This window comes from Palaemon carinicauda, chromosome 22 (genome assembly GCF_036898095.1).
Source record: "Palaemon carinicauda isolate YSFRI2023 chromosome 22, ASM3689809v2, whole genome shotgun sequence".
In the NCBI taxonomy this organism is placed as follows: Eukaryota; Metazoa; Arthropoda; class Malacostraca; order Decapoda; family Palaemonidae; genus Palaemon; species Palaemon carinicauda.
Window position 1 is genome coordinate 32,007,790 of NC_090746.1, and position 12,058 is coordinate 32,019,847.

Here is a 12,058-nt window from a genome sequence, read left to right on the forward strand (position 1 = left end):
CTCCAAAGTTCGTTAAACTTTTCAGAATTTATCACAATGAGATGTTATCACATAATTTCTTGCAATAGATCATGATTGAAATTTCCACAGTTTTCAATTCATAATGGAGACCTTTTTAAATTAATGTGATGATTTGCTGTTATCTATTATGGTAAATATATTTGCTCTATTTTGCAAAGAGAAAAAAAATAATCGAAAGAGAATTTCCAATGAAATAGTATTTTATAGATAAAAGAAAAATTATCCATAATTCCATCTTTGCCTAGGAAATTGGTATTTTCAGCTATCATCAATCTCATTTTGTTTTTAATTTATTGCTCCTAATTATCCAGAATTATAGGTCTGGAAGTTTTCACAAAGGTAATGATGTTTTTATGTCCTGAGGCCATCGGAAGTGGGTCAGAGCTGATGATCCATAAAATTAATTTGAATCGAGTGTCGATTTATTGCTATTCGGACGTAAAGGAAAAATATGCTGAACAACAGTTTACTGATGAACCAGTTTTATTTTTCTATTCATGAAAAAGAAATGGTATATGAACAACATAAGATTTAACGTATATAAGAATCAATTTAGAAAATGCCTGTAAAAATCATGACGAGTATATCAAAATCAGCATTAGTTCACGACGTCCCTTAGAAAGTGCACAGACTCGCGTCAGATCGGATGGGACGTAGACATTGGTATGTAGGCTAGGTTTGGAATGGGTCACCAGTGTGTGCATGCCAAAGTACGCTTAAGATCATCTCTTCAGTGGCTGGAAAATTATCTTAGAAAAAAAAGCATTTGATAATAAGTGTTTTCACAAGTATCGGCCAACTGTGCGAAGATGCTTCTTCTCTCTAGATCCACTTTAGTCAATTTACTTCCGAAAATCTTGCTTATTTTAGTAGGGTAATGTCTACATCTATTTTTAACGTTTTAGCCGTTTCCCCTTAGAGGGAGTGGGCCCAAAGAATTGCAACACAGCTGCCGTTGCCTAAATTAATTTTCAACTTGCTAAACTTTGGATGACCCCGGGTGCAAAAAAAATTCATATAGCTACACAGAATGCTCACCAACAGTTCATCGAATCCTGCTCTATCACCTCTATTTTGAAGAATAAGGCATTTCTTTTCAATTATCTTTTTCATGGCATGTCCAACTTTGATAGATCTCATTCTCCTCCCCCCTAACACATGAATTATGATACCTCTTTTCACATAACCAAATCATCTGAAACACCCATTTCCACCTTTGCTTCCAAAGGCAATTCAAGTTTTTTCCAACCTCTCCTCAAGTCTTAATTATACTAACGTAGAATACTCACACTACTCAACGGCTTCCATTCATCTACCATTCACCTTCCTGGTTTCATTTTTCGTAAAATCTTTGCTATTTCGTTCACATTTACTCTAAGCTTCCCCCTCTTTCTAATAAATTTAAACTCTTATTAGATTTTTGAGCTTCCTCCTCTTTCAAATAACTTTAAACTCATTAGATTTTCCAGTTCCTTCTCGCTACCCCAGCGCGTAGGGGGCTAGTGTCGCCAGTGCATGTCATGCAGTACATTGTAGGTATTAAAGGCTTTTGCAGCGTTATTTCGGCCACTTAGCTGTAATTGCTTTAAAACCTTTTACTTTACCTTAGGCCCTTCACTTCTTCCCCCGACCTCTTAATTTTTACCTCATAGTGTAACTGCACAGTTTTCGTTGCACTTGGCGCTGGATGGCCTTACAGGCCCCACCATAGGGCTTTATTACGCAGATTGATAAATCTAAGTTATTCCAATCTTTTTCACTGTCCAAATTGATGGTGTATCATACGTAAATATAAATTATTCACACCCTATTAGTGACTCACTTTCTTCACACACAACTTTTTACCTGCTATATATCTACTGACCTCTCCAAGCTGCGCACATAAAGATATAGGCAATCATGGAAACTAACCTAATTTTATACCTAATCAGTCTCTTCTTCTTGTATATATCTACCAACATTACGTTTTATTGACTTGAGAATTTATCTTCTTGTACAAAGTCAACATTCCTCTTTACCTCGTCTTTTCTATCACAAGTCGAGGTCCATTAATGCCATATACAGACTTTTCTCTTTACTTTCAAACAACTCACGAAACTATCATAATAGCTGACAAAAGTAAATACGAAGAGTAAAATTATCTTCCCAATGTTAGCAGATAAGCGTAACGACCGCCTCTACCCAAATGACTTACATATAGCATACTGTATATGGCCATTTTTCTTCACAATAGTGAGAGATTCCCCCCCCCCCTCTCTCTCTCTCTCTCTCTCTCTCTCTCTCTCTCTCTCTCTCTCTCTCTCTCTCTCTCTCTCTCTCTCTGCAGAAACTTGTACATGCCGGTAAGATTTTGCTTCATTCATGAACAGCTGTTTTTAATACACATCGAGCACTTTCTAAAAATTGACTTGTAGTTTTCGATTTTTTTCGGAGATTTAGAAATATTAGAAAAGTTGTTCATGTTTTAGATTTAGATATATTATTGATTATATTTTCCTTATCCAATTAAAATCTGAAGAATGCTTCTTGAGGGTCACAGTTGCTCGTATTTATGCGTTTTTATTTTTAAGAATGTGCATGTATTGACCATTATTACCATTGTCTCGACAATTTCCTCCATTTCTATAGCTGACCCAGTTCAACACAACGACATTTTTTTTTTGTATAACTTCCATGTTTTGGAATCGGCTGTCATTTTGGAAATGTACAATATAATTTTTCAATCCAAGCCTTATTTCACCTACAGTCTTTCCCCTCTCCCTTTACGTGACTCCCACAGCCTCGCCTTGAATTCCATCCGGTATGAGTAGGTGTGTTTTAAGTGGGTGGTTGGGATGGTCTTCCCAGGCGCTCATCTATTTTTTTCTCCCAATGCCAATGCAAATACGACCACCACCGAGAGCCCCTTTTTCTAGCTGGGTCCTCTTGTGTTCTTTTGGCGTGCTGTCCACTTTACATGCAAACCAAATGCCTTATTTGGCCTCTTGCTATCGTACTCGTTGGTAAGAATCTTCATCGTGAGCTGGGATAAACGTCTCTGGTAAAAATAATTTTCTCCTTACCCAGGGGCGGACACGATGCTTGGCTAATCACGTTGCTTAATGTTTACTAATAGCAACTTCCATACTTCTGTGGCAAGATTATGCTCTTGTTTCCAGTATTTTCATCTTATATTGAACTGTTTGTCTTAAGATTGTGGTGAGATGTCACAAGAACAACCCCCACACCCTTGAATCACTCTAAACCGACAAATGTCTCCTCAGCACAAACTTTCCCCTTACGTTTTCAGCAGCGGGACTGTTGGACAAAAAGGACATAAAAACAAAACATAACCTTAAAACTATATTCCTTAAAACTAAAATAATTACCACAAAAAACCCTTCCACAATCAAATAAACCCTCCAAATAAATAAAGCTTAAAACTAAACGCTAACAAAACTTAAACTTAAATTTACTACAACCCAAACTTCAAAACCCAAATATATATATATATATATATATATATATATATATATATATATATATATATATATATATATATATGTATTGCGTGTGTTCACTTAACACTTTCGCTAAATAACAGTAAAAAAAAAAACCACTTAAGTAATGATTCACTTAGCCAACTGTCTTATTTGGCACAACACCACTCCATGAGAAACAGAAGTGTCTGTTAATTTGCCACAACGGCCTTCAACTCTTCAGGTCATAGGTGTCATCATCATCATCATCATTATCCTCATCATCAATCGAAATACACAGGCCAGGTCATCAACTAAAGATCAGCATTCAAAAAAAATAATTCTTCCAAGGAGGAATTACGGTCTGCAAAATAAAAAAAGGAAAACATTTACGAATACTCCTAGCTAACTAAGCTATCGCACTATAATCAAAGATGAATAATAAATTGCTCCTATCATCCACAATCACGACAAGCAAATATAAACAAAACTGTACTTACTCAAAAAATAATCATTCGCCCAAGCCAAGCACCACTCTCCTAACCTAGCTAAAAACATAAACAAACAACCTCGTTTATACCAACAGTATTTCTCACAACAAATAATCCAAACACTAACTACCTCTCTCTCTCTCTCTCTCTCTCTCTCTCTCTCTCTCTCTCTCTCTCTCTCTCTCTCTCTCTCTCTCTCTCTCTCTCTCTCTCTCTCTCTCTGGATTTGGAAAACAACAAAAGTAAACAAGAATAAAAAAAAAATCAATGACGCCAGTATTTTTAAAAATTATTATATAGTTATTTCTTTGGAAACGATAAGGGGAAAATTTTTCCTCTTCAGTATTTTTCTAATAGAAATTTGAATACATTAGAGTAATCTCGCATATTATTTCGTTAGAGAATCACATGTACACCAATTTGGACATATGGTACTTTTGTGCAATTTTTATATGAAGTTGCACAAGTAATAGTTTTATTACCGCCAGTACTAGAAACACGGACATTTCCTTTAAATCGAATTTCATGTAGTCTATTTCTCTAAGTTGATCCAAAAAGAATTTTATGTTTTACTGCCTTCACCAACTATAAGAAGACAATTAAGAATATTATTAGCTTAAAATTGATTTTTTTTTTCTTGGGAATTAAATCAGCTATGTCAAAACAATATATTGTTGTGTTAATTAGGTTAAGGAGCGTATCTTCTTGCTGATGTTGGAATGACCTAGACTGTAAGAAAGTTTTGACCAGATGATCAGTACATTCTAATGTCAAAGCCTCTATATTCCCTTGTCGGACTGCAATAAGAAAAGATCAATTCATCTAGGACCGAAGAGGAACCGGGTTTAGAGAGGTCTTGTCTGCTTTGCGGTGCCTCTAAACTGAGCTTCGAACTTCAGCCCCGGTCGTCATGCTGCCGTCATCCCATCGTTATCCTGTCCATCCTTTATGTTCCTGATCTGATCTGCCACTTTCACATTGTTATCCCACTTACGGGCTGCTATTGCAAGAGCTTGTGGTCTCCTTATTCATAAGGGAGGTCAGTCTAAAACAACAACAGTTATAGCCTCTATGATACCTTTCATAGTCCACTTTTAACACAGAGATCATATTTTCTCAAGTAGAAGTTGGTGTTGTCAAATGCTCCAAATCCAAAACTGCCTCTATTGATGCTTCCAAAGATGAAGGTTTAGAAGAAAAGGCTTTTGATGCAATAGCTATTTAGAAATTGGCCATGGACTCCGATGCCACAATACTCTGGTTAATTAAAGGCACTACCATCAGAAGAAAAGCAGCTTAGTTTATTTAGCTAGACTTAATACGTTATGTTGGACTTAGGAATATAGACAATGCTACCGGATGCGCAAATATTGTTTATAAGGCTCCTTATAAGATTGTATTAATGTAACATTATTTAGATATTTTCTCAACTATGGTTGGAATATTGTTCCGTCTAGAAATCACTTGCTTCTCCTCGGACCATTATCCTGAAGCAAAATTCTCAGAAATGGCATTTTTCTTTTTCCCACTTATAATAATAATGATTTAGACACTTCTTTTAAAGGTATCCTGTTTGGCCAACTTTCATGAGTTCCAAGTAAGTATTAGACTTGTGCCACAAACTTTAGTACTTGCTCTTCGACAATTTGAGTGTGATACTGGCTTGCTGTGGGCACTTGAAGACACGCTAGCAAGTATTGCCGATCTTGGTTCTTCTGGCGTTTGTTGTACTTTTTGTCTTTATATTAATTTATTTTGTTTATCTATTCAGTTTTGATTGTATTTTACTATGCTCTTCTTTTTTCATATATTCAGACGAAACTTGGGATTTACTGAATATATATATATATATATATATATATATATATATATATATATATATATATATATATATATATATATATATTTTAATCATGATAGTGATAAGAGTAATAGTGATAAGAGTAATGCAAGTAAATGTCCTCATCACCATTTTTCTGGTTTGTTGCGCATATTTTAGAATCTTTATAGCTCAAAGTTTTTTTTTTTTTCCTGAAGAAGAAGAAGAAGGCAATTTGACATTAGAATTATATTATCACTGCCGAGATTTATAATGTTCAAACCATCAGGAAATTAAACTGTTTGCGATGGGGTTGATCTTATGAGATAGTAATATAGCGAACGATCAAGTGGATCGAGTTTAAAAGACCGTATCATATAAATTTCGGTTAGCGATAGAAGTGGCAGTGCTTGTTGTCGGTCTCTCAAAGAGATGATAGAGAATTCTAATTGTACTCACGAGCTCAGGCGTGGAAAATATTTGAGTTACATGGAACTTTCATTTAAGCGTGATATAATTAGCTCACTTGTATGTGACAAAAGAAAGAATTTATAACATGGGGTTTTTTTGTGGTGGCTTTGAGGATATGGAGGTATTTGAATATATCCTATTTTATTTTTACATTTTAAATTCATATCTAGCTAACACGTGGGACTCCTTGCTTGGAAGCTCCTGCAATGGAGACATTTAATTGAGGTCTATTAATATTTATTTGCTTAATTTTGCTCTATGAAAGAGAGTATTTTACATATTAGAATTTATTGACTGCTTATAATTAGTTCATACCTTACATTATTTTACTTTAAATTTTTAATTTCTGTATTTAGTATAACTTTAATCTTTCATTCGTTGTCTGGGTGTTGTCAGTCGGTTTCTGTGGGAACTGAATTATGTGTTATGATTTAGCAATGCTAAATTAGAAACACATTTTTTATGTATTTGAACTAGTATTATTTATGTGCAAATGTATGAAAGAATTCCTTTGCACTTTTTTCAAGTGTAGGCACGGACGCACACAAGCACACACACACACACACACACACACATATATATATATATATATATATATATATATATATATATATATATATATATATATATAGAGGTGTGCATGTGTATGTACACATGTAATGTATTGATGAATAGGTTTTTGGTAGTAAACTGTCCATCTCCGAGTCTTGTGTTTCATGTCAAGTCTACTGCCCACAAATCGAATTTATACATATAATATTGAAACGTGTGAGAACGTGGTTACGGTGAGAACCATCAGGCAAATCCTAAGCGCTGCCGAGTCTTAAATATGAAACCGGATCATTCTTAATATATTATTGGAAATTGCTATAAGACGTCGGCTGGCTGTGGCCACTTCCGGCTAAAGACGTCCGCTGGTTTAAAAACTGATTTTTGTGTCATCAATCTCATGTTGATATATTGGTTGAGAACTGGTAGGTTCTACCCTTCTGGTCTTACAATTTTAAAGTAGGACAATATAAACTTTAACGCGGTGAAAGGGCGTACGCATCGACATGTTTAGGACAGCTGTACTAGTCAGGGCCACACATACTAGGTTGGTTTGCTGAGAGGGATCAGACGAAAATCTCCCACGATCACCAATCCGCGGTGGCCAGCGTTGAAATGAAAACGGGCCAAACTCCAGACATGAATTGCCATGTCTAAGGCCTTTGTCCTGCAGAGGACTAGAAACAGCAGCATGCAATTGTTATTGTGTATATATATATATATATATATATATATATATATATATATATATATATATATATATATATATATATACACACACACATATATATATATATATATATATATATATATATATATATATATATGTGTGTGTGTGTGTGTGCGTGTGTGTGTGTGTGTGTTTGCATGTATGTATATATATGTCTGTGTGTGTATTCCATGAAATTTTAAAACTAGATTGGAGCTTGTAGTTTATCAGAATGATGCAGGTACCTATACCAAGCAACAATATTATTGATCTTATTTCATTGGTTGTCTTTCTTTCACATAGTAACGTAAGTATATTAGTTGGATTTCATTGAAGTGGACACACCACACTTTTCATGGGGTAATAACAGATGTGATGTTTAGTGTGGAGACACCCTCGCAAGCTTAAAGGTGAAAAGGGTTCACACACATATATGTATATATACACTATATATATATATATATATATATATATATATATATATGTGTGTGTGTGTGTATGTGTACAGTATATTTGTGTAAGTCTATGTATATAAAGGCTATATTGATAATTGTATTACTAACTCCTCGAATCGAATTCGCTCTGCCTCTGGATCGTTTGTGTGTGTGTGTGTGTTTGTTTGAAAATTTAAACATTGAAATCTACTAATATTTTGAGCACAATAATAAAGAGTATCTTCTTTTGGACCATGCCTAAATCAACTACAAAGAAACTGTGTGTGCTTTTAAGGTACCGCATGTAATTCTTTTCTGAGTTCTCCTTCATATTTATGTGGGTCTTATCGGTCCTTGTATAGATCATGGTTTTTATATGTGGTAAGACTCTTCACACGCTAGTCTTCATGGTATGTTTGATTCAAAGGTTTCCGAATTATGAATGACCGAGGTAGAACATCCACATTGAACTCACTTCAGCACTTTCGTTGGGTCTTTGGACTGCTTATTCTATAAATAGGATCCTTATTAATTGCATGTTGCCTCCCTCTCTCTCTCTCTCTCTCTCTCTCTCTCTCTCTCTCTCTCTCTCTCTCTCTCTCTCTCTCCTATGTTTCATATTTTAAACCTCACAATGACTCAGATGCTTTGTGAAAGTTGCAAACTTGCGTGATGGATGTTATGGTCATCGTTTGATGCCATTTACTTCCAAAATGTGGTCTTTCTATCCTGATTTATGTACTATATAAATTATTAACTGGTCTCATTTCAACCCCCACAATTCAAGTTTGCTGATTCGAGAACGTCTCCTCCCGTCGGAAGAGGTGACATGCGAAGAGTACAGTGTTCTGGTTTCTCAGCAAGTCTTTAGTGGTGAGGTTGACTCCAGCAAAGAGTATTACTATTTAACAATTGAGTGTACGAGTAAGTGCAAAAATAAGACGGAGATCGAACTTGGTCTCAAAAGTAATCAACCAAGTACTAATACCCATATACAGTATATATATATATATATATATATATATATATATATATATATATATATATATATATATATATATATAATGCTTTCTTACCATAATGCATGAAATATCATACGAGGTGGAGCTGAAGATAAATAGAAGAAAGACAGAGATGATGAGAACGGAGTATGCAATGGAAGATGAAATATCATTGGAAGGAGAAAGGAATAATGAGATAGAATCATTTAAGGATTTAGGAACTCTGATCTCCAATTCTGGGTCTTTAGAATCAGTTTAGTGTAAGATTGAAAAAAGGATGTCAGACAATGGCTAAGTTAAGTAAAATTTGGAAATCAAATCGGTTGAAATTACATATAATAGATCAGACTGTACATCAGTTTAGTGAGATCGTTGTTACTCAATGGACATAGGTCATGGTATGACAATGATACAATCTCCAATAGATTTGGTAGATTTGAGAACAAAGTCCCCAGAAGGATATTGGGAGTTAAAAGGCAGGACAGGATAAGAAATTAAACTATAAAAGACTGCCATATGTGGATGAGATCATGATGAGGGGTAGATGGAGATGGTTTGGGCATGCTCTTCGCACTCCCCAAGAGAGATTAATTCACCAAACGTTGAGCTGGCCTCCACCAGCCACTAGAAGAGTTGGAAGTCTCAGGCCTACATGGACTATGAAGTGTGAAGTAGGAGATGATGAATGGAGAAGTATAGAATTGAAGCCTAAAATAGAGACTGGTGAAATCTAACCGAGGCCCTTTGCGTGCGTCAATAGGCGTAGGAGATGATGTTGATATTTATATATATATACTGTATATATATATATATACACCTGTGTATATATATATATATATATATATATATATATATATATATATATATATGTATGTAAATGGGTATCAGTACTCTCTCTCTCTCTCTCTCTCTCTCTCTCTCTCTCTCTCTCTCTCTCTCTCTCTCTCTCTCTCTCTCTCTCTCTCTATATATATATATATATATATATATATATATATATATATATGTATATATATATATATATATATATATATATATATATATATAATCATCATCTGCTACTAGTCTAATGCAGAACAAAGGCCTCAGATGTGTTCTTCCACTTTCGCATCGTCTTCTCTTCCCTACCCTGCTTCTTTTGCAATCTCTGTTTTTTTTTATGTCCATCTATTAGCTGATATTCTCATTATATGTCCTGTCCATGTCCCTTTCTTTTTCTTACATGTCGTTATTCCCATCATTATTCTTTCCATAGCTCTATGAGTTGTAACTAGCATATGTTATATTACATACATTATATCAAATCTGTAATATTCCCCCTATTTAATAAAGAACAATAAGACGTGTATGCTTGTGTACATATCTAATAAATATTTAGCCGTTATTTTTGACGGGTCGCGTACACTAATATATATATATATATATACAGTATATATATATATATATATATATATATATATATATATTTATATATATAATGTATATATATATATATATATATATATATATATGTATATATTTCGCTCGTCATAAAAACAATTAATAAAATGTCATTCTGACCTGAATTGCCTTCCAAGTGAAAGTGTCCGTAATTGTCTTGATGGCCTTGCGCTGTTAACTTGCTTTGTGAACTTAAGACCTCTTTAGTAATTGGAAATATGTTTGTCTGGCTGTAACGACACAATAAGCTTCTGATCTTCCATGGTTTATCAATTTTGTATTGTGACTAATTAATATCCATACATTGTGCATAAAAATTTTCTGATTTGCCAAGATGGATTTAATTTGAATTTTTTTATGTGTTTTTTTTTTTTTTTTATAATTTCTACTGTGAATGCATTACTGAGTATTTTGTTGTATTGCTAGAATGAAATAAAAGTAGATAGAATGATGACGAATGTGTGATATTTTTGTAGAGTGCGTGTAGCTGTGCTTGTGTGTGTGTGTGTTAGTGAGAGAGAGAGAGAGAGAGAGAGAGAGAGAGAGAGAGAGAGAGAGAGAGAGAGAGATGCGGGTTTTATAAAAAGCTTGTCTAAGGGATTATTGCCTTAATGTGATGCTAAAGACTCATGTTGTTTTTGGCTCATTCATTAGTGTTGACAGCATTTGCTCATCTGATCATTAGCTCTGTGGACCAGCTCATGAGAGAGAGAGAGAGAGAGAGAGAGAGAGAGAGAGAGAGAGAGAGAGAGAGATCATAGGCTTAGTAAATATATATTACCAGTATATGAATTATATGGTAAAAGAAGCAATTTTAACTGAACTCTATTTGCCTATGTGTCAGGTGAGGAAAGTGAAAGGAAAAAAAAAATAGAAAAGGAGATGAGAAGTTGCGAAAGCGTAAAATCTTGAAAAACGCAATAAGCTTTTTATAAACAAGGATACAGCGGGAGCATTTTCTCGGACGGTTTTTGTGTGAAGAGAAAACCTTAGCGTAAACTTTCCCAGTTAAGATGAGAATACTTTCACCTGGAAAACAGTAAATGCTCTCTTCTTAGAGTGGTTCTCAGACGATGCACTTGAAAGTTGTTGTAAAGACATTATTTACGTTAGTTTTATCATTATCTGTTCCCTTGAGCGCATTTCAATAATTGTAGTGATGTTTTTTCCATTTGTTGAATTTCTACGTAAATAAGTGATTAATGCATCCACGTAATTTCCTAGGGGGTAAGGCAGTATCAAATTAGGTTTTAAGAGTATACACATCATGTTTTCATTTTAAGTTTGTCGATGAGTTAAGTTTCTGTCATACGACACCATCACTTATTACTATTAGGTTTTATAGAAATAGTATTATATTCGCATTCCATTGCAGACCCTTCAGTACATTTTTTAAAAATTTATACATACATACATATACCAATGCACTTCCCCCAATTTTGGGGGGTAGCCGACATCAACAAATGAAACAAAAACAAAAAGGGGACCTCTACTCTTTACGTTCTTCTCTACGATTAAAGAATGCTTATAAGTTTTCCTTTTCTATAGTTATTTTAACCATAACATTGATCAAGAAAAGGGGGAAAGCTCTTTCCGCTAGTTCTTAAGTGTGTTTTCTTACTTAGTATAATTTATTTAGTGTGATCACGTATCAAATTGGTGTAT